The sequence below is a fragment of the Phyllobates terribilis genome, unplaced genomic scaffold, assembly GCF_046119375.1.
Source record: "Phyllobates terribilis strain yellow unplaced genomic scaffold, ASM4611937v1 Scaffold_3__8_contigs__length_932513732, whole genome shotgun sequence".
In the NCBI taxonomy this organism is placed as follows: Eukaryota; Metazoa; Chordata; class Amphibia; order Anura; family Dendrobatidae; genus Phyllobates; species Phyllobates terribilis.
In genome coordinates, this window is record NW_027362763.1 from 845,058,399 (window position 1) to 845,079,972 (window position 21,574).

The window sequence follows — 21,574 nt, forward strand, 5'->3', positions numbered from 1 at the left end:
ATTCCTCCTTATGGCAAGGTGCCCACCTTAGAATACCCGTTTTCATTTCCCAGATAAGGATTGGAAAAGTGCAGTCAAGAGACATTATCGCTTCCTAGATAAGTACAATCACAACTATTTTAAGTGGCGCTGGAGAAATGACAGCAGCGGAGCAAGTCACCCTGACACTGAGCCTCTCCATGCAACTGGCACAATGTGCAGCTCCTCTATTGCACCGCTATACAATATACATGGGGATGATTCCTCCTGTTCTGATGAATTTATTTGCAGGACAGCAACACTAAAGGTGGAATGTGCACAGACTGAGGAATCGTCTCCTGATCCTGATCACAGAGGAGCAAAAGCTACACAGACCATACATAATGCAGTGGCATAAAACACATCCCTATGGCAGGGATTTCTGTATCCATGGGTGAAATATCTCCCTATCTCTTTCACAATGAGCAGGCGAATGAGATCAGTTGCAGCACAGCTCTCTTTAAGACCAAGAAGGATCCTCCTCCCTCCATGTCTCTCTACCTCTCCTGTGCAGGGGCTGTAAATTACTGTCAGCCTGGCAGTGGCTGCTGCCCTTATCTCCCACCTCATCCAGCCTCTCCTTATTATACACATCTATTTCTTCTTCCCTCTGCTGAGCTTCAGGAAAAGCTGCAAATGTATTAAACAGCCAGGCAAGCTGCTGCAGTAGAAAAGTTGGCCCCCATTCATCTTGTATATTCTTATCCCATTCATTTCAATTGACAGTGGAAGACCTGCAAAGCCTTCTTCATTCTTTCTTCTTGTGTTTCTCTTGTATGGACCCCTCCTTCCCACCTTTGGCCAATTCAGGTTCATCTCTAGCTCCTGTAGCTGCTGTGTATTGGGGCTCATTGCTGTTTATTGCTGTGCATTTGGGCTGATTGCTACATCTTCAACCAACAAGTCCAAGACTGAATCATATCACTTCCATGGATCAGATGGAGCAGCTATTCTACAATTAACTTTTAGCATTGCTGTGAGGAGCTTCACCTTGCTAAGGTAAGACCCCCTTGTCATATTGAGTCCAATGTATGCTGTATACCCCCATTGTACCTGTATGCTGCAGTCTATGTGTGAGCATTGCATATGATGGATCAGGGCTTCATGCTGTTGGTAATGCAGCACATAGGTTGTTTATTAGAGAGAAGTTAATATGCTGCCTGCATCTGAGCTTCAAGCCTATTTGTGCAGGGAAATGTAATGCCAGGCAGCTTAGTATCCACAGGACTGTGGATCAATGTCTGTGACCACTCAGGATTCCCTTCATGAGACCACTGCAGGTTGTGAGCAGCATTACTGCATCGGGGTGTTACTAATGTATCAGTTACATAGATGCTTATTTATTCCATGATTGGATTGTGGGGATTTGTTGCAAAGTATTTGCAACAAAACTTTTAGATTTATGTAGGGGGGAGAACTTTGTTGCAAAAATTCCCTGGATATGTCAACTGAAGTCAAGCTATATTGCTCCTGCAAACTTAGTAACTGCAGGGAGCTAGAATGCTCCCTTAGTCATCCTCCTTTTATCCTATTCTAATTTGCTGCTGTATTTGTACCTTCTAAATAGCTGGTCTGTGAAGTGCTTTCTCAAAAGTGTAACACTTAGCCAAAGAAAGTCTTCCTGGCACAGCTGGTTGCCATGAGCTGGATGCTGGGTTGAAACACAGTAATGCCTAAAAGTAAACTTTTGTCTATATCTTACTTCTTTAGATTGTAAGCTCTTCAGGTCAAGAATCACTGCTGTTGTATCATCCCAGAAGCTGCATTGAATTGTTTGAATTTTATACTATCTTGGAGTTCCTTTATGTTCTGTATTGTATTATGTTTTGTTTAGACAGACCCGCACAATATGATGACGCTGTACAATTATTATTGAATATACATTTTTTTTATATAAAGGGTACATGGTAATATAAATGATGTAAACAGCTTACTAACTCTAGTAATAACACAGTGTATATTGTAATACCAATCTAAAAAAGTCTACAAATATATAATAATATACAAATTGCTTCAGTAATTCTTGCAAGAATGGTTTACGCTATCTACGTATTGCAGTTTTTCCATGGGTTTCTGTCCGTATTAATGCAACTTCTGCTCTGCTTTCAGTAGTGAAATGATTTGTAGGATAAGGATTTCTATAATAAATCTTTATTTTGCATATAAAGAGGCAGGAGGCATGTACAATGACACATTGTTCTTTACACTTAGCATAATTGCCTGTTTGATGATCCTTTTTCCTGGAGAATGTCGACAATCTTACCATGTTCCCTGGGGAAATCATTTGAACAAAATCCATTCACTCTATCACTTACTAGAAATGCAAACCTGCCACTATGTGTAGGTCTATGGCAGCTTTTTTTTTTATCCGGAGAAGGCTAGTTATGATATCATCAGCATAAACATTATAGGTAGGTAAATCTAACTTTATGGACACCAGGATAAAATAAAATCATATCCCGCTTTAATTGAATAACAGTAAAAAGGTCGAGCAATTTAGAAACCCGTTTCAAATATCCTACTGGAAAGTTAATAGATGGTGGCTCCAAGTATCAACCAGAACCAAGTTCCGCAACAATGAGTGTGTCTTGTTCTGGAGGTGCTGGCACATCAAAAGCATTATATGGATGGCACATTCATTTCTTTGGGCAAGGTGTACTACCTTAATTGTCCTGTGGCACCGCTGTGGGGAAATTGAACACTTGCTGTTATGTTCTCTCTGCAGATTGTAGTTGATTACTTGGGTTCCTAGCATTATGACACGGTGTGATCTCAATATATAGTAGGTTTGAGAGGAGGGGTATGTTAATATGCCATAAGTGTCTGGGACTGTAAAATCCCTGTAACCTTTTAGTAATGATGAGGAAAATTAACACAAAATACAAAATAAAGATTTCCTGGTATTCCTCTGAAAGTTTGACACCCCTCTAAAATGGCGGCTGGATTATCACATGCAATTTTGGAAATACAATTAAGGAAATAATTATTTGATCCCTTGCTGTTTTTGTAAGTTTGCCCACTGACAAAGACATGAACAGTCTATAATTTTAAGGGTATGTTAATTTTAACATTGAGAGATAGAATATCCAAAAAAAAAAAAATCAAGAAAATCACATTGTATAAATTAGATACATTTTTTGCATTTTGCAGTGAGAAACAAGTATTTGATTCCTCTGGCAAACAGCACTTAATACTTGGTGGCAAAACCCTTGTTGACAAGCACAGCAGTCAGATGTTTTTTGTAGTTGATGATGAGGTTTGCGCACATATCAGGAGGAATCTTGGTCCACTTCTCTTTGCAGATCATCTCTAAATCATTCAGATTTTGAGGCTGTCGCTTGGCAACTCAGAGCTTCAACTTCCTCCATAAGTTTTCTATGGGATTAAGGTCTGGAAACTGGCTAGGCCACTCCTTGACCTTACTGTGCTTCTTTTTGAGCCACTTCTTTGTTGCCTTGGCTGTATGTTTTGGGTCATTGTCTTGCTGGAAGACCCAGCCACGACCCATTTTTAATGTCCTGGCGGAGGGAAGGAGGTTGTCAGTCAGGATTTTACAGTACATGGCTCCATCCATTCTCCCATTGATGCGGTGAAGTAGTCCTGTGCCCTTAGCAGAGAAACACCCACAAAACATAATGTTTCCACCTTCATGCTTGACAGTGGGGAAGGTGTTCTTTGGGTCATAGGCAGCATTTCTCTTCCTCCAAACACGGCGAGTAGATTTAATGCCAAAGAGCTAAATTTTTGTCTCATCTGACCACAGCACCTTCTCCCAATAACTCACAGAATCATCTAGGTGTTCATTGGCAAACTTCAGATGGGCCTGCACATGTGCCTTCTTGAGCAGGAGGACCTTGCAGGCACTGCAGGATTTGAAACATTTAAGGCGTAATGTGTTACCAATGGTTTCTCCAGGTGCCTTGAGATTATTAACAAGTTCCCCCCGTGTAGTTTTAGGCTGATCTCTCACCTTCCTCATAATCAAAGATGCCCCACGAGGTGAGATTTTGCATGGTGCCCCAGATCGATGTTGATTGACAGTCATTTTGTATTTCTTCCATTTTCTTACTATTGCACCAACAGTTGTCTCTTTCTCACCCAGCGTCTTACTTATGGTTTTGTAGCCCATTCCAGCTTTGTGCAGGGCTATGATCTTGTCCCTGACATCCTTAGAAAGCTCTTTGGTCTTGCCCATGTTGTAGAGGTTAGAGTCTGACTGATTAATTGAGTTTGTGGACAGGAGTCTTTTATACAGGTGAATATGTAAGACAGCTGTCTTTAATGCAGGTAACGAGTTGATTAGGAGCGTCTAACAGGTCTGTAGGAGCCAGAACTCATAATGATTTGTAGGGGATCAAATACTTATTTCTCACTGCAAAATGCAAATAAATTTATCTAATTAATACAATGTGATTTTCTTGATTTTTTTGGGGATATTCTATCTCTCATGTTAAAATTAACCTACCCTTAAAATTATAGACTGTTCATGTCTTTGTCAGTGGGCAAACTTACAAAAACAGCAAGGGATCAAATAATTATTTCCTTCATTGTATATGTTTTTTTTAGATCTGGTAGCGTACATGCAAAAGAGAGTTGCAATATCAGTCTCTCCCTTATATTATTTCTTGCCAATCTCCCTTGGTTTTGGCTCAAAAACTGCCAAAAAACGGAGTATGTGATTTCAGCATAAGAATAATTTCACACGCTAGTATGATGGCCAGTATTTTACATCATTACCCCTGTAAGCCAAGACCAGCAGTGAAACTTACACATAGAAGTACAGTGAAAAGATTTGCCCTTCATCAGTGTTTTGGGCCCAATTTTGGTTTAGGTACTAACAATTAAGAGGCAAAACTTTGACCAAAATTCTCAGCTCTGGCCACACCATTCAGTCAGGACCTGTCCAGTAAAATTGCAAACTTTTTCACAATAGCCACTGGAGCTATCACAATTCACTGCAGCTCAATATTCAGCTTTGCCATGTAGACTTGGACAGAGTCAAAAGAGCCATCTTGTGATAATTAGAAGGAAAGCAATTTACCAGTTAATTGTTGCCAATATATCTTTTTACAGTAACCAGGCACAGACTTTATTCTCTGGCGTCGTGCTTTTACCAACCGTTTAACCATTAAGAAGCCACTGCATTATTTAAAGAGACTCCCTCCTTTTATTGGGTCACCAGTTTTCCCAGTGATTAAAGTGGTTTTCCCCACAAACAAAAGTTCATTTTAATAATTTGCTGTGACACAGCCATAGATTAAAATGAACTTTTGTTCATGGGAAAACCCCTGTAAGGACTGAGGAACCCTAATATACTTAGCACTGAGGACCTAGAAATGTACCCAGCACTGTCACTGTAGGACACAGCTAATGTCATACTGACCTAGACCCAGACAGTATTATATAGAAGTATTATAATATATTATAAATTTAAAATAAACATGTAAAACAGAAATCCCATAAAGGGATTTTCTGCTTTCAGAAAAACCCCTGTCCCTTGACTGAAGTTTGTTTTAAAAGCACAAACTGTGATTTACTTACCCTTCCTAGGTCCAGAGCTGAGTCTCCGCCATTACTCATGGTGTCGGTTATTGTCTGCAGCGGTGATGTTATGTCGACAACAGTGCAGCTAATCACTGAGTGGCTCTGTCCAAATTGACATCATAATCTGCTCAGAGACGCTCTGGAAAATCCTATTAAAGAGAATCTGTCACCACTTTTTTGCCACTTAATCTGAGAGCAACATCATGTAGAGACACAGACCCTAATTCCAGTGATGTGTCACTTACTGGGCTGCTTGCTGTAGTTTTAATAAATTCGCTTTTATCAACAGGAGATTATCACTAGAGGACTAGTAAACCTTCTGCCAAGTAGTCCTCCATATTCGTGTGGTTTATTTACCCTGTCTCCACCACTGATTGGCATGTTTCTGCCTATGCACTGTGTACACAGAAAGCTGCCAAACAGTGGTGTGGGCGGGTTATACAGCACTCATCATTCAGAGAACTGGTAGATCTGCAGTGAATAAAACAGAAATTTTATCAAAACTGCAGGAAGCAGCAAATTAAGCGACACATATCTGGAATCAGGTTCTTGGTTATATAAGGCACAAATTAGAAACATTTAGTTGACCATAAAGGTCTTGAACATATTGTCACAAACTCTGCAGCATTTGGTAAATAAAAAAAAACCTCAATCCAGTGCTTCTTCTTCTGCCTGGACTGGCAAGTTACCGCTGTAGCCATTGATATGTTGTAGCAGTCACATGTCCGTACATTATGTAGAGGATGTACAAAGCTTAGGTGAATACCTTTTTAATGACAATGGATATCCCTATTATATTACAGTAGTCCTGATAAAGCTGGACACCAACAATATACACCAACAATATACTGTTCTGTCTGCAATGTCCTTCTGGGGAGGGCAGTACTCTCCCTCTGGAAATCCTATCAGTCAATTGACATTTTTATGATCATGACCATAAAGCAGCCCATAATACAGATAACGCCTCTGCCCCACTATCAGTATTTGGTCAGTATACGGTCAGTATTTTTTCTCAGGATTGGGAACCAAAACCAGGAGTGGGTGATAAATACAGAATTGGTGAGTTGTTTCTATTATACATTTTCTCTGATTGTTCCTCACCTGGTTTTGGCTCCCTGAGAAAAAATACTGACCAAATACTGATAGTGGGACCGTGGCCTAAGGATAAGTCTTGAAAGACAGTTTTTTTTTTGGCACAAATAACAAAAGAATTCTGACGCATTTAGCTTGATAAATATGTCCTGCTATTTCTCTTCTATAATCTGACATCTAATAAATCGAAATAAAATGAAATACACTTGACATTCTTCTTAATGTAGCACTATAGTACCTTGCTGACCTTTAACAAAGAACAACCTTCCCCATGTTTTCTTTCACTGGCTTTATTTGGATAGTTTTTTATTATTATGAAGATTATAATGTTACCAAAGCTTTCTTGATTCCTGGGAAAACCTGTCTAACACAGCAAAAATAAAAGGGCAGTTGATGTTGGGGTCTACTAAGAGTGGGGCTGAAGGGACGTTAGATTAAAAAATGTAGTAAATATGTAGCTATATTTCTGTATGCACTATGAATTTCATTTCTTATTTTTAATTGAAAAGCTCATGGATTTAGTCACCTTCAAGTGGTATACTGGCATGAAATGGTGCAGCATAATGATACTGTGGGCAGAGGTAATAAACATATTACCACTGTTACAGTATAGGTTAATGGTGTAGTGTGGATTGCCAGCTCCTGGGCAAGGGAAGTATTTTGCACCCCAACCTTTGAACCCTTCCACCAGTCCACTATGTGGATCCCTTATTCCTGAAGCGCATGTATTGTAAAGTAAGGCCACGGCCCCACTGTCAGTATTCGGTCAGTATTTTTTCTCAGGAGTGGGAGCCCAAACCAGGAGTGGGGGATAAATGCAGAATTGGTGACTTGTTTCTATTATACCTTTCCTCTGATTGTTCCTCACCTGGTTTTGTCTCCCACTCCAGAGGAAAAATACTGACCGAAGACTGACCAAATACTGATAGTGGGGCCGTGGCATAAGGCTAAGTTCACATTTCCGAACTTTCCATTAGTCTGTTCTATTTAGAAGAACAAATAGAATCTAGTTGCAAAAATGCAGCGAACAGGCTATCTCTGCATGTGTCACAGCTGTCTAACAGCCGTGACACTTGCAGGCGCAGCGACAATGAATGAAACGTCGAGCACGCCAAAATACTCGGCGAGCACCCGAGCGTGCTCGCCGAAAGGGTTAATGAGGCATACTCAATCATCTCTAATGCCTAACAAACAGCCATTCCTCACATGCATTAAAGCTGTCAAACAGTCGCAAATCATGCACACGGAGTGACACAAACATAACATTCGAGCATGCCGCAGATACTCGGCAAGCACCCAAGCATGCTCGCTGAAAGGGTTAACAGAACACGCTCGCTCATCACTAATTCTGATATCTATGGCAACTTTCTATGCCAAATGAATGGCGAGCTCTACATATTAACGGTTACCTCTCTATTCTATGATAGGGCCCTGTTCTTGAGAAAAATGCAGAATTCCGCCGTGGGACCCACGGTTTTATGTCATTTATAACATAATCTGTTGATGTCTTGAATGTCCCCTTTAAACAGACAAATACAGACTTTCACTTTAAATTTCCTGGGTAAGAAATTCAAAGAAAATGTGGATGATGGTCCCAGTGCCAAAAATCAAATGCCGTCTTACTTTGTGCCCTCCATGGCTGTTAAACAACAAATTTAGAATTTACTTTTAATATTTTATTTTCTCACCCTTTCCCTTCTTTACATTTGGAGTGTTTGCAGATATCTCTGATGTTAATATCAGCAGTGATCGCAGCAACTCTTCAATGTGTCGTGTAACCAGAGCAGTGAAATACTGATTGCAGGAAGAGGAGAGTGTGACTCATGGCTATTTTCTTATGAGAGCATTTTTCTCAGAATATGATTCTTTCAAATGCTTCTATTGCTTTGATATTATATTGTTTGGAATTCACAATTTACCTATTACTCTGAGAAAATGACAGTCCCGTCACCCTCATTTGCAATTCATGTTGGGTGCTTTCCACGTACAAGTGAATGGAAATGCAGATAGCTAAAAGCTCTTGAACCCTATATTTTGATATATGTATACATTTGATATGTCTGTACAAGGAAGTCAGAAGATGTGCCAAATCTCTCAAAATGGGGCACTCTGTTTAGTAAATGTGGCACATCTTAGATTTGGCGCATGTTAGGCTCTATTTCCTTTTTTATACCCCATCTTAGATAGTGTACTTAAAGGGAATTTGTCAGTAGGATTAACCCTTCCAATCTGTCTATATGGGCATGCAGAAAGTTGAATATAATGATACTTTGATATCTGCGATCCGATGTCATATTCCAGAGAAATCCATGTTTTTCTTATATTTAAATGAGCTGTTAAGGTCTATGGGCCGAATTTAATCACACACAGCGCTGCAGTGAAATCCGAGCTAACACGGTACAGCAGAAGTGAACTTTGCCTCATTACAACACACATTTGTAGTTGTCCTCTCTTAGTGATTCACCTACCATCTCACAAGCAGTCAGTGTGTGAGGGAGAGACAGTACAGCAGAGGTCACTGCACTGTGAGAAGACAGGTGCAAATGTGTTTTGATATCACTGCAGAGCTGCGTGTGATTATGAGATCAAAGTGTCAGTTATTACGTGTCTCACACTGGTAACGTCTCATTTTATTTAAAATAAGCTCTAGAGGCAGATTCATAGGAAGATCTATGTCCAGCCCATAGATCTTAACAGATCAATTACATATATGATAAAAAGGTGGATTTTTCTGGCCACGTTACCGTAGTAAGAAATCAAATGCATTTTACAACTTGACTTTTGAAAAATGCTGTGTGTGCCTTTTTGCCAAATTTAATTAATATTTTTTTTAAAAATTATCTGTGCCCAAATTCTGGAAAATCCATTATTTGCAATAATCTGTTTTCATAATTAAAATAAATAAATTAAAAATTGCCTAGGAAGTTCTTAGTACCTATTTTCATCAAAATGTATAAGCCCACTTGCCACTTCTCTTTGACGTCTTTTACATGAGTCTCTACTTTATCAGATACAGTACTAAATTGCAATCAATTCCACTGCGCTGTAGAACCTGCCTGTGGAGCGACTTATTGCTCGTTGGTTGTTTCCAATGACAACTAGCAAAATTGTGATTGTAGCTCTGAAATATACTACAGGTTATAATTCTGGATCAGTACAAGATAAGTCATGTAATGTTTTTACAGAGCTACTCGACGGTAATGTGGTACTGGGAGGCGGAAGTACCAATTACGGTATCTTCAGGTGCCCTTTAAGTAACTGGAGTGAGAAGCGCCAGAATTACTAATGCGTAAACATCACAACATCAATTTTGCTTTTTACCATAAAGACATGTAAATCTGAACCACATAATGAAATGAATAATATTTCATACGTATGTGTATTCTCACAGAAGCTTTTGTAAAATGAGAAGAAAAAGCAAAAAGGCAAAAAAAATCAAGAAACTTGTAAATAACATTTGGGGTATCCACTGGTGGACACAGACAGAAAAGGGTCCCTGCGCAAGAACAATACATGGGCCATTTGCATCCCAAAAACTCCTAAAAATGCAAAATTGCACCTGCTTTAGAGGTAGACCTCTTGGACCCCTGTGAGGCCACACAGGTTGCACCTATGATATGTTCGCCACTGGTAGTGTGCTTCTAATGTATATATACCGGCAAAAGCATCCATCGCCTTAGATAATAATTGTAGAGCATCATTTTTTACAAATGTTATATTGTGTTATTACAGTACTCTTGTTGCTCATCCTGGAAATGTATAACCTGGGGGCTACGATTTATTTTTTAAGGGGGTGTGTCCTTAAACACACTAAGGGCTCATTCAGTTGTCCGATTTTTGTGTACGAGTGCTGTCTGTGGCTTTCACGGATAACACTCATACCTGTGACAGTCTAAGGGGCCATTCACATGTCCATGATTTTTCGTGGACCAAGAGGTCCATGGAGACATGTCCGATTTTGATCCGAGAGTGGGACCAAAATCAGCATGGCAAGTCAATAGGTCCGTGAAAAAATCAGATCGTACTCTGATAACATCCGAGTATTGTCCATTTTTTACGGAGTGTCAGAAAGGAGTAGGAGGAGAATTTTTTTTATATTTGTCCATGTACAAGAAAATCAGATGACACTCATACCATACTCTGATCAAACTCGGATCAAACTATGATCAAAATCTGATCATAATAATTGATCATTTTTTCCCGTACGTAGTAAAATTGGAAGTCAGAATGAGGCTTAAAACTATTCTGGGCTTTGTCAGACTGTATGAGTGGAATGCACCCTACTGACAAGAGGAATGGTAACTTATTTATACATTTTGAGACATATCATGTAACAACACTGTGATGCTGAGTCACTTCTTACAGACAAGCCGTGAGTCGGGATAATAGAGTCCGAGGTGAAAAGCGAGGAGGGTACACCATAAACAGAGGGAAGAAACAAAGTCGTAGGCAGGTAACAGTCCGAGGTCAAAAAACCAGGAAGACAGCGAATCAGAGCAAAGGGGTTAAACAGACGAATGGTCAGAACCAGCTCCAAGATCAGTCAGCGATACAGCAACAAGAAAAATACAAGGTACACAGGAAACTAACCACACTTAGCTGAAGCTATGGCTGACAACTATCTGGGACTGCCAGCTCAATTAAAAAGCTGAACAATCAAGGGAACCAGGAGCACCTGACGAGAGCTCAGCTCCTCCCAGTCTCAGATTGGATGGCCGAGCTGTCAATAAAAACACAGACAGCGCAGCACACCCGGCACCAGACATGACAACTGAGCTGTCAATCACTGCACAGACAGCTCAACACACCCCTGCACCAGACTGGACAACTGAGCTGTCAGTCACTGCACAGACAGCTCAACAAGCCCCTGCATCAGAATGGATAACTGAGCTGTAATCACTGCACAGACAGCTCAGCACACCCCTGCACCAGACTGGACAACTGAGCTGTCAATCACTGCACAGACAGCTCAACACACCCCTGCACCAGAATGGACAACTGAGCTGTCAATCACTGCACAGACAGCTCAACACACCCCTGCACCAGACTGGACAACTGAGCTGTCAGTCACTGCACAGACAGCTCAACAAGCCCCTGCATCAGAATGGATAACTGAGCTGTAATCACTGCACAGACAGCTCAGCACACCCCTGCAACAAACTGGACAACTGAGCTGTCAATCACTGCACAGACAGCTCAACACACCCCTGCACCAGAATGAACAACTGAGCTGTCAATCACTGCACAGACAGCTCAACACACCCCTGCACCAGAATGGATAACTGAGCTGTAAATCACTACACAGACAGCTCAGCACACCCCTGCACCAGACTGGACAACTGAGCTGTCAACCACTGCACAGACAGCTCAACACACCCCTGCACCAGAATGGATAACTGAGCTGTAAATCACTACACAGACAGCTCAGCACACCCCTGCACCAGACTGGACAACTGAGCTGTCAACCACTGCACAGACAGCTCAACATACCCCTGCACCAGACTGGGAAATTGAGCTGTCAATCACTGCACAGACAGCTCAGCACACCCCTGCACCAGACTGGACATCTGAGCTGTCAATCACTGCACAGACAGCTCAACACACCCCTGCACCAGACTGGACAACTGAGCTGTCAATCACTGCACAGACAGCTCAGCACACCCCTGCACCAGACTGGACAACTGAGCTGTCAATCATTGCACAGATAGCTCAGCACACCCCTGCACCAGAATGGACAACTGAGCTGTCAATCACTTCACAGACAGCTCAACACACCCCTGCACCAGACTGGACAACTGAGTTGTCAATCACTGCACAGAGAGCTCGGCACACCCCTGCACCAGACTGGACAACTGAGCTGTCAATCACTGCACAGACAGCTTAACAAGCCCCTGCACCAGAATGGATAACTGAGCTGTAAATCACTGCACAGACAGCTCAGCACACCCCTGCACCACACTGGACAACTGAGCTGTCAATCACTGCACAGACAGCTCAACACACCCCTGCACCAGAATGGACAACTGAGCTGTCAATCACTGCACAGACAGCTCAACACACCCCTGCACCAGACTGGACAACTGAACTGTCAATCACTGCACAGACAGCTCAGCACACCCCTGCACCAGACTGGACAACTGAGCTGTCAATCACTGCACAGACAGCTCAACAAGCCCCTGCACCAGAATGGGTAACTGAGCTGTAAATCACTGCACAGACAGCTCAGCACACCCTTGCACCAGACTGGACAACTGAGCTGTCAATCACTGCACAGACAGCTCAACACACCCCTGCACCAGAATGGATAAATGAGCTGTAAATCACTACACAGACAGCTCAGCACACCCCTGCACCAGACTGGACAACTGAGCTGTCAACCACTGCACAGACCGCTCAACACACCCCTGCACCAGAATGGATAACTGAGCTGTAAATCACTATACAGACAGCTCAGCACACCCCTGCACCAGACTGGACAGCTGAGCTGTCAACCACTGCACGAACAGCTCAACATACCCCTGCACCAGACTGGGAAATTGAGCTGTCAATCACTGCACAGACAGCTCAGCACACCCCTGCATCAGACTGGACATCTGAGCTGTCAATCACTGCACAGACAGCTCAACACACCCCTGCACCAGACTGGACAACTGAGCTGTCAATCACTGCACAGACAGCTCAGCACACCCCTGCACCAGACTGGACAACTGAGCTGTCAACCACTGCACAGACAGCTCAGCACACCACTGCACCAGACTGGACAACTGAGCTGTCAATCATTGCACAGATAGCTCAGCACACCCCTGCACCAGAATGGACAACTGAGCTGTCAATCACTTCACAGACAGCTCAACACACCCCTGCACCAGACTGGACAACTGAGTTGTCAATCACTGCACAGACAGCTCAGCACACCCCTGCACCAGACTGGATAGCTGAGCTGTTAATCACTGCACAGACAGCTTAACAAGCCCCTGCACCAGAATGGATAACTGAGCTGTAAATCACTGCACAGACAGCTCAGCACACCCCTGCACCAGACTGGACAACTGAGCTGTCAATCACTGCACAGACAGCTCAACACACCCCTGCACCAGAATGGACAAGTGAGCTGTCAATCACTGCACAGACAGCTCAACACACCCCTGCACCAGACTGGACAACTGAACTGTCAATCACTGCACAGACAGCTCAGCACACCCCTGCACCAGACTGGACAACTGAGCTGTCAATCACTGCACAGACAGTTCAACACACCCCTGCACCAGAATGGACAACTGAGCTGTCAATCACTGCACAGACAGCTCAACACACCCCTGCACCAGACTGGATAACTGAACTGTCAATCACTGCACAGACAGCTTAACAAGCCCCTGCACCAGAATGGATAACTGAGCTGTAAATCACTGCACAGACAGCTCAGCACACCCCTGCACCAGACTGGACAACTGAGCTGTCAATCACTGCACAGACAGCTCAACAAGCCCCTGCACCAGAATGGGTAACTGAGCTGTAAATCACTGCACAGACAGCTCAGCACACCTTTGCACCAGACTGGACAACTGAGCTGTCAATCACTGCACAGACAGCTCAACACACCCCTGCACCAGAATGGACAACTGAGCTGTCAATCACTGCACAGACAGCTCAACACACCCCTGCACCAGACTGGACAACTGAGCTGTCAATCACTGCACAGACAGCTCAACAAGCCCCTGCACCAGAATGGATAACTGAGCTGTCAATCACTGCACAGACAGTTCAGCACACCCCTGCACCAGACTGGACAACTGAGCTGTCAATCACTGCACAGACAGCTCAACACACCCCTGCACCAGACTGTACAACTGAACTGTCAATCACTGCACAGACAGCTTAACAAGCCCCTGCACCAGAATGGATAACTGAGCTGTAAATCACTGCACAGACAGCTCAGCACACCCCTGCACCAGACTGGACAACTGAGCTTGCAATCACTGCACAGACAGCTCAACACACCCCTGCACCAGAATGGACAACTGAGCTGTCATTCACTGCACAGACAGCTCAACACACCCCTGCACCAGACTGGACAACTGAACTGTCAATCACAGCACAGACAGCTCAGCACACCCCTGCACCAGACTGGACAACTGAGCTGTCAATCACTGCACAGACAGCTCAACAAGCCCCTGCACCAGAATGGGTAACTGAGCTGTAAATCACTGCACAGACAGCTCAGCACACCCTTGCACCAGACTGGACAACTGAGCTGTCAATCACTGCACAGACAGCTCAACACACCCCTGCACCAGAATGGACAACTGAGCTGTCAATCACTGCACAGACAGCTCAACACACCCCTGCACCAGACTGGACAACTGAGCTGTCAATCACTGCACAGACAGCTCAACAAGCCCCTGCACCAGAATGGATAACTGAGCTGTCAATCACTGCACAGACAGTTCAGCACACCCCTGCACCAGACTGGACAACTGAGCTGTCAATCACTGCACAGACTGCTCAGCACTGAGGGATGGAATCGTTACAGACACAACAGGAAGGATACTCTGTAAATTGTAATAATATAAGTATTTACTAAATCAGACATGTCAGAGTGATGAGACATCCTCTTTATGATGTAACAAAGAAATGTGATAACTCCTTTTTATTGGGTTGACAGTATATTATCCCTTCTTTTAAAGCACACTTGTAATTCTCCCATAAGTCAGGTATAATTTACATAGACATGACAATCTGTGCTTTATGAGTTGTGTTACTTCCATGTATTGGAGTGATACCAGCCCAGACATGATAAGTAGATTTAATATGAAAAGAGTTGTGCAAAGGAAAAGCTATAAGCATGGAAATGAATAAATTCTGTTTCATTTCAGCATCAAATAGCAACGATCCAAAGCCGTCTTTATTCCTATAGAGTCACATGTCCCAGTCACCATGAGGCTTTGTACATTGATTATTTATTTACATGATTTTTACTGGATTATTTGTATGATTTTCTAGTGAAGTGTTTTGCATTGCCTTTTATACTGGAGTTTTAATGAGACTGGTAATTGCTTGTCTCACGGGTATTCCCTGTCTCTTTTCTACACGGAAAGATAGTGTTCAAGCCATCAAATAAATGTAAAGAAAGACAGAGAAAGGCCATTGATGTGGAAGATGAAGGGGTTAACTACAGGTGGGATTGATATTTTTTTGTGCAAACGTTCTGAAGTTCTTAGTAGTCAAGATCTGTTATTCTTGTGGTTAAAGAACACTTCCATTAACTTTTTCTACCCTAAATCTGTGTATATGTATATGTAATGTAGTATCAGTATGTTAATATAATCCCCTACTGCCGTCTTCTCCCAGATCCGCGGCTCCTCTTCTTAGTGGTTTCACGGCTTGTCAAAGTGTCCTGATCAATTTGTGCGTGAGCCGGAAGTTTCTATTACAATATAAGTCTATGGAGACTTACATCGTAAAAGCCATTTCTGGGTCACATAGAACACAATGTAATCTGGAGAGTCTGAAGAGCGGTGATGTTAACTTGATGACGACCGGAAAGGCACTGGACACCAGCGAAGACAGCAAGCGCTAGGTGAGTATATTAACACACTGATACTGCAGTACATACACAAATACACAGGTTTAGGTGAAAAAAGAGGGAAGGCTTCGTTAAAGAGTTATTCCCAACATTTAAAATTATCATCTATCAATAGAATAGGTGATAACTTTGTGATCAAAGGGGGTCTGACTCTTGGTCTCCCTACCAATACCAAGAGCAGGGCTCTGAAATGCCAGAGTAGTGCAGTGGATTCAATGGGACTGGCAAAGATAGCTGAATGCAGTACTTGGTCCCCTGTAGTCCCATAATAAATGAATTAAGGCAATGTACTTGCACAGCCAACGCTTCATTCTGATAGAGCCCTACCAGTCAGACCCCTATTGATCAAAAAGCTATTACCTATCTTATGGACAAGTGCTAACTTTCCATGTTTGGAATAGCCCCTTGAAGTACACACTGTTTAATTTGTCATTTCACTAATCTGCAATGATGGAAAACTGATAGAAATAAGTCTCAATCAGTCTTTCAACCCATCACCCACTGACTTCAGTGAAAAAAAAAAAAATAGATCAACTTAGTTCATGACAGACTAATGGGCTCTATACACAATGGATATCTATTAGCCAAACGATGGTTGGGCCAATCGTTCAGCCAGCAGTTATCTCTTCTGACTCCTCCATGCATAGGAGCACTTGCTCTGTCAAGCACACCTGTATTCTTTATGGGAGAGCCTGTGCCAGATTCCTTTGGCAGTGGCTTATCTTGCTGAAAACTAGTGATAAGCGAGCATGCTCATTACTCGAGATTTACAAGCATGCTCGGGTGTTTTCCAAGTATCTTCGGCGTGCTTGGGTGTTATGTTTGAGTAACGCCTTGCACATGATTTGCGACTGTTTGACAGCTTTAATACATGTGACGAATGCCTATTTCTTAGGCATTCCTCAAATGTATTAAAGCTGTCAAACAGTTGCAAATCATGCACATGGAGTGACTAAAATATAACACCCGAGCACGCCGAAGATACTTGGCGAGCACCCGAGCATGCTCGCCGAAAGGGTTAACCGAACATACTCGCTCATTACTACTGAGAACAAAAGGACTGGCAGTCTGAAATTGGATATGCTGGATCCATATCTCCCCTGACATTATCTATTGAGGAAGAGTTAGAAGGTCCCCATACAAACTGTCTGATGAGCCCATCGATATTGGCAGGTTAAGCTGATATTAGGCTAATGTGGGGGTCATTAGAGTATGTTCACAGGGGGCATGTATACAGGGGACTTTTTGCTATAGGCTCTATCTCTAAATTTTAATTGTCTCTAAGGTTATGCAGAAAATCCAGAAATGCGGCGTAATAGACAATATTTATTCATATTAAGTTATGTCTTCTTCTCAGCATGCCTTGTAAATACAATCTACTTTACATGATATCTTTCACTATTTTATAATTGCGATAACATAAGGATATAACTCACCATTTATCACTGTGGGCAGGTGCAGATGACTGTATTATTGGTCCGAATGTGATCCGACTAAACAATGAATTGCACTCGGACCAATGTTGTTCTATAGGGCTGTGCACATGTCCGATTATTTCCTTGGACAGACTCTGAGGAAAAAATTGCTGCTTGCCTGAGTTTGATCCGATATTCAGATCTGCAAGTCAATGAGTGCGTGTGAAACATCGGGCTGCCCTCTGATGACATTTGAGTGCACTCCGATTTCCGCGGCCTCACAGAATTGAGAAGATGGAGACATTTTTTTCTCCATCTTCTCCTTATTCTAGAAAATTGGATCACGCTATGATGACACTCTGATCAGAGTTTGATCAGAGTGTCATTTTCCGCGACTCTTAGATGAGTGAGTCTAATGGCTGTCTGCACCTAACCTAAGCCAAAACAATCAAAGTCATGACAGACCACTTTTAATTTTGAACAAATCCCACCCTCTTCTTGTCCTATGAATTTAGAAATGGGAATGAAGAAATATAGTAATATTGTTTTATATTTGATCTCAGATATGAATAGTTGTGTAGAAATTGGGTTTGGCATCATGTAAGTGTACAATGTATTACAGCTACTATAGAAGGCAATCTGAACACAGGGCAATTGCTCAGGGTGACTGGGTCATACCGGGGTCCTGTCTACCATTTACCCAGATCATCAGGACTCCCTTGGGCTTTGCTGTCTTATGTTGGCCTAGTCCTGGCTACCATTTCTTTGCCTAGCGGAGAATACGTCAGTGCTGATGTAGGTGCAATTCACATTGACTCCCGGACTGCCAGTCAGTTTTCATGTTATTTTTTCTAATGGGGAGAATGTAGGAACTTATGTATACCAGGCCGTATCTAGTACCAGGAATAAAATGGCGAGATTTATTTGTTTTCAGATTTAAAAAGATAAACATTATCTCTGACAATTGCTCTGAAGGGAGAATAATAGGCAGCCCAGGGGAATGGGAAGCAGTGGCGGAGAATGGAAAGAGTGAGGTTCCTGACAATTGAATCTGCACAATAGGTGATTGATTAGGTAATGTGAAATGCAAGCAGCTTTTTTTTTTTTTTTAAATCTTTTGTCCACTTTTTTCCCAATCCATAAAAGGTAAACTTTTCATGTATCCAACCGATATTATATAGTATATTACTACACCAGTATAGTAGCACTGGAATAAAGTGGCAGGAATAGATTCCAAGGTTCAGACCTCTCCTTTTAACTCTATGTAGATATAGGTCGTTTATGTCTGCACAAATCTTCTAGGACTTGGCCCAGGTCATTCAGAAACAGTGGAATAGAAATGTAAAATGTTTTCCAGAACATTAATTTTTTTAATTAATATTTTAACCCCTTTACCACCTTTGGTTTTTCTGTTTTTACGTTTTAGTTGTTTGCACCTTGTCTTCCCAGAGCCATAACTTTTTTATTTTTCTGTCAATATGGCCATTGTGAGGGCTTTTCTTTTTTTTTGCGGAACCAGTTGATCTTTTGAACAACACCATTGATTTTACCATATAATGTACTGGAAAACAGGAAAAAAATTCAAAGTGCGGTGAAATTGCAAAAATAGTGCAATTCCACAATTGTTTTTTGGGTTGTTTTTTTTACCATATTCACTAAATGCTAAGGCTATGTACCCACGATGCAGAAATGCTGCATATTTTTTCCGCTTCTCCCTGGTAGGAAAAATGCATGCGGGTTTTACATGCGTTTTTCCCGCCAGGTAGAAGCGTTTGTCAAGCGTTCTTCACTTGCATTTCTGCATGCGGGTTGACAAGCGCTTTCCAAGCGATTTTAGCATCACTTGGAAAGTGCTTGACAACTTGGTCACACTATATAAATCCATGCAACCGGCGTCGATTTATATAGTGTGATCAAGTAAATAGTAAAAAAAAAAAAGAATAAGAATGGTAAAAAATGAAAAATAAAGATTATACTTACCTTCTGATGGCCCCCGGTCTTTTCTCCAGTGCGTCCGGTCTCTTGTACAGCCCGCTGTGGTGTTAAAGGACCTTTCATGACGTCATTTAGTCATGTGACAGGTCACGCTACCTCTGACTTCAGCGGTCGCGTGACCTGTCACATGACTAAATGACGTCATGGAAGGTCCTTTTAGACCATTGCGAGCTGCCCAACACACCGGACACATCGCTATGGAGACCGGGGGCCATCGGAAGGTGAGTATAATCTTTATTTTTTATTTTAAATTCTTTTTTTTACAGGTACTATGGTACCAGGGTCTGGAGGAAAGTCTTCTCTTCTCCAGATCCGGGTACCATCCGCACATTGAATCGCTTAATATCCGCATGTGCACATGTACTCATGCAGATATTAAGCGATTCAATGCAAGTCAATGGCGGCAATTACGCTGCGTGTCCGCAAAATTAATGGACATGCTGCGTATTTTTCCACAATGATAATCCGCAGCGGAAATTTCCGCAGCATATGCACAGCACATGCGGATTATCATTGAGGACCATGGAGCACGTATTACCAAGCATTTTTTAAGCATTTTCGCTGTGGAAATTCCGCGGCAAAAACGCTTGAAAAACACATAGTGGGCACGCAGCCTTAAACTGACTAGCCATTATGATTCCCCAGGTCATTACAAGTTCATAGATACCAAACATGTATAGGTTTTTTTTTTATTTAAGTGGTAAAAAAAATTCCAAAATTTGCAAAAAAAAAAAATCGCTATTTTCCGAGACCCATAGCGTCTCCATTTTTAAGGATCTAGGACTTGGTGAAGGCTTATTTTTGTGCACTGAACTGATGTTTATACTGATATCATTTTGGGGTAGATATTGCCTTTTGACCACCTGTTGTGGCGACCAAAAAAACGTAATTCTGGCGTTTTGATTTTTTTCTCGTGGCGCCTTTTACAGATCGGATTAATTATTTTTATATATTGATAGATCAGGCAATTCTGAACGCGGCGATACCAAATATGTGTATATTTGACTTTTTTTTTTTTTTTTGAATGGGGCAAAATGGGGGTGATTTGAACTATTTTTTTAATATTTTTAATATTTTTAAAAACATTTTTTTTTTACTTTTCACTGGCTTCAGTAGTCACCATTGGAGACTAGAAGCTGCGATCATCCGATCACCTGTGCTACACACAGCAGGGCTTCAGCCAGGGATACGACCTTGGACGTACTCATATGTCCAAGGTCGTAAAGGGGTTAAAGTGAATCTGTCACCTGATTTTACAATACACACTGCATACATTACTAAATAGATATCTTAGACCTGACGAGACTGCTGTACTTACTTTGAAAAGCCATATCAAAATGGCTGTATAATCCTTGGAGCATTGTTCTGTATGGAGTCTTATAAAACAGGCAAAGAGCCATGGGAGAAAGTATGCAAATTAGCTCTCTCACGTTGAGTTATAAGGTAGCTACCTCACTCTCCTAAGGGGTACTTGTGAGATAATTTCTTTCCATCTGCAATTTGCTTATTTTTTTTCAATTTGTCTGTAAATTAGTTTCTAGATTTATTCCTGGTCATGTTACAAGGCTCATTAAAAAAAATCAGACATCGACTAATAGGAAGCTCACTCTACGAGGTGCTTCGGTGAGATAACTAACTGCGCTGGAGCATCGGCTGTAAAACTCCACACTCAGCTGAGATTTTAAGGAGAACCAATACTTCCCTCTCTAGGGGTACTTTAGCACTATCTATCAATGTTCTTTGACAACTATTATTGATAGGAGACAGACTTTGGATGACATTGTTAATTTAATGTGTATGGAGGCACTCTGGAACTATTTAGAGGGAAAGTGTATATTAGTTGTTTTTGAAGGGGACCTGTCAACTATCTTGATATATCTGTTTTAGTAAATAAATTATTTGCTAAGAACTGTGCATTGTGCCTATC

At 41.9% G+C, this 21,574-nt stretch overlaps 1 protein-coding gene across 3 annotated transcripts in view; it reads left to right on the top strand.

Moving 5' to 3' along the window:
- Positions 1-262: 262 nt before the first annotated feature.
- The window catches only part of SYNDIG1 (synapse differentiation inducing 1), a 457,525-nt gene continuing 436,213 nt past the window's right edge, over positions 263-21,574 (top strand). The window contains exon 1 of one of the 3 annotated variants that reach the window (XM_073672507.1): positions 263-1,017. The gene's annotated coding sequence lies outside the window, so the exon portion shown is untranslated. The remainder of the gene's footprint in view (positions 1,018-21,574) is intronic. The other 2 variants (XM_073672506.1, XM_073672510.1) reach the window with 2 other exon arrangements.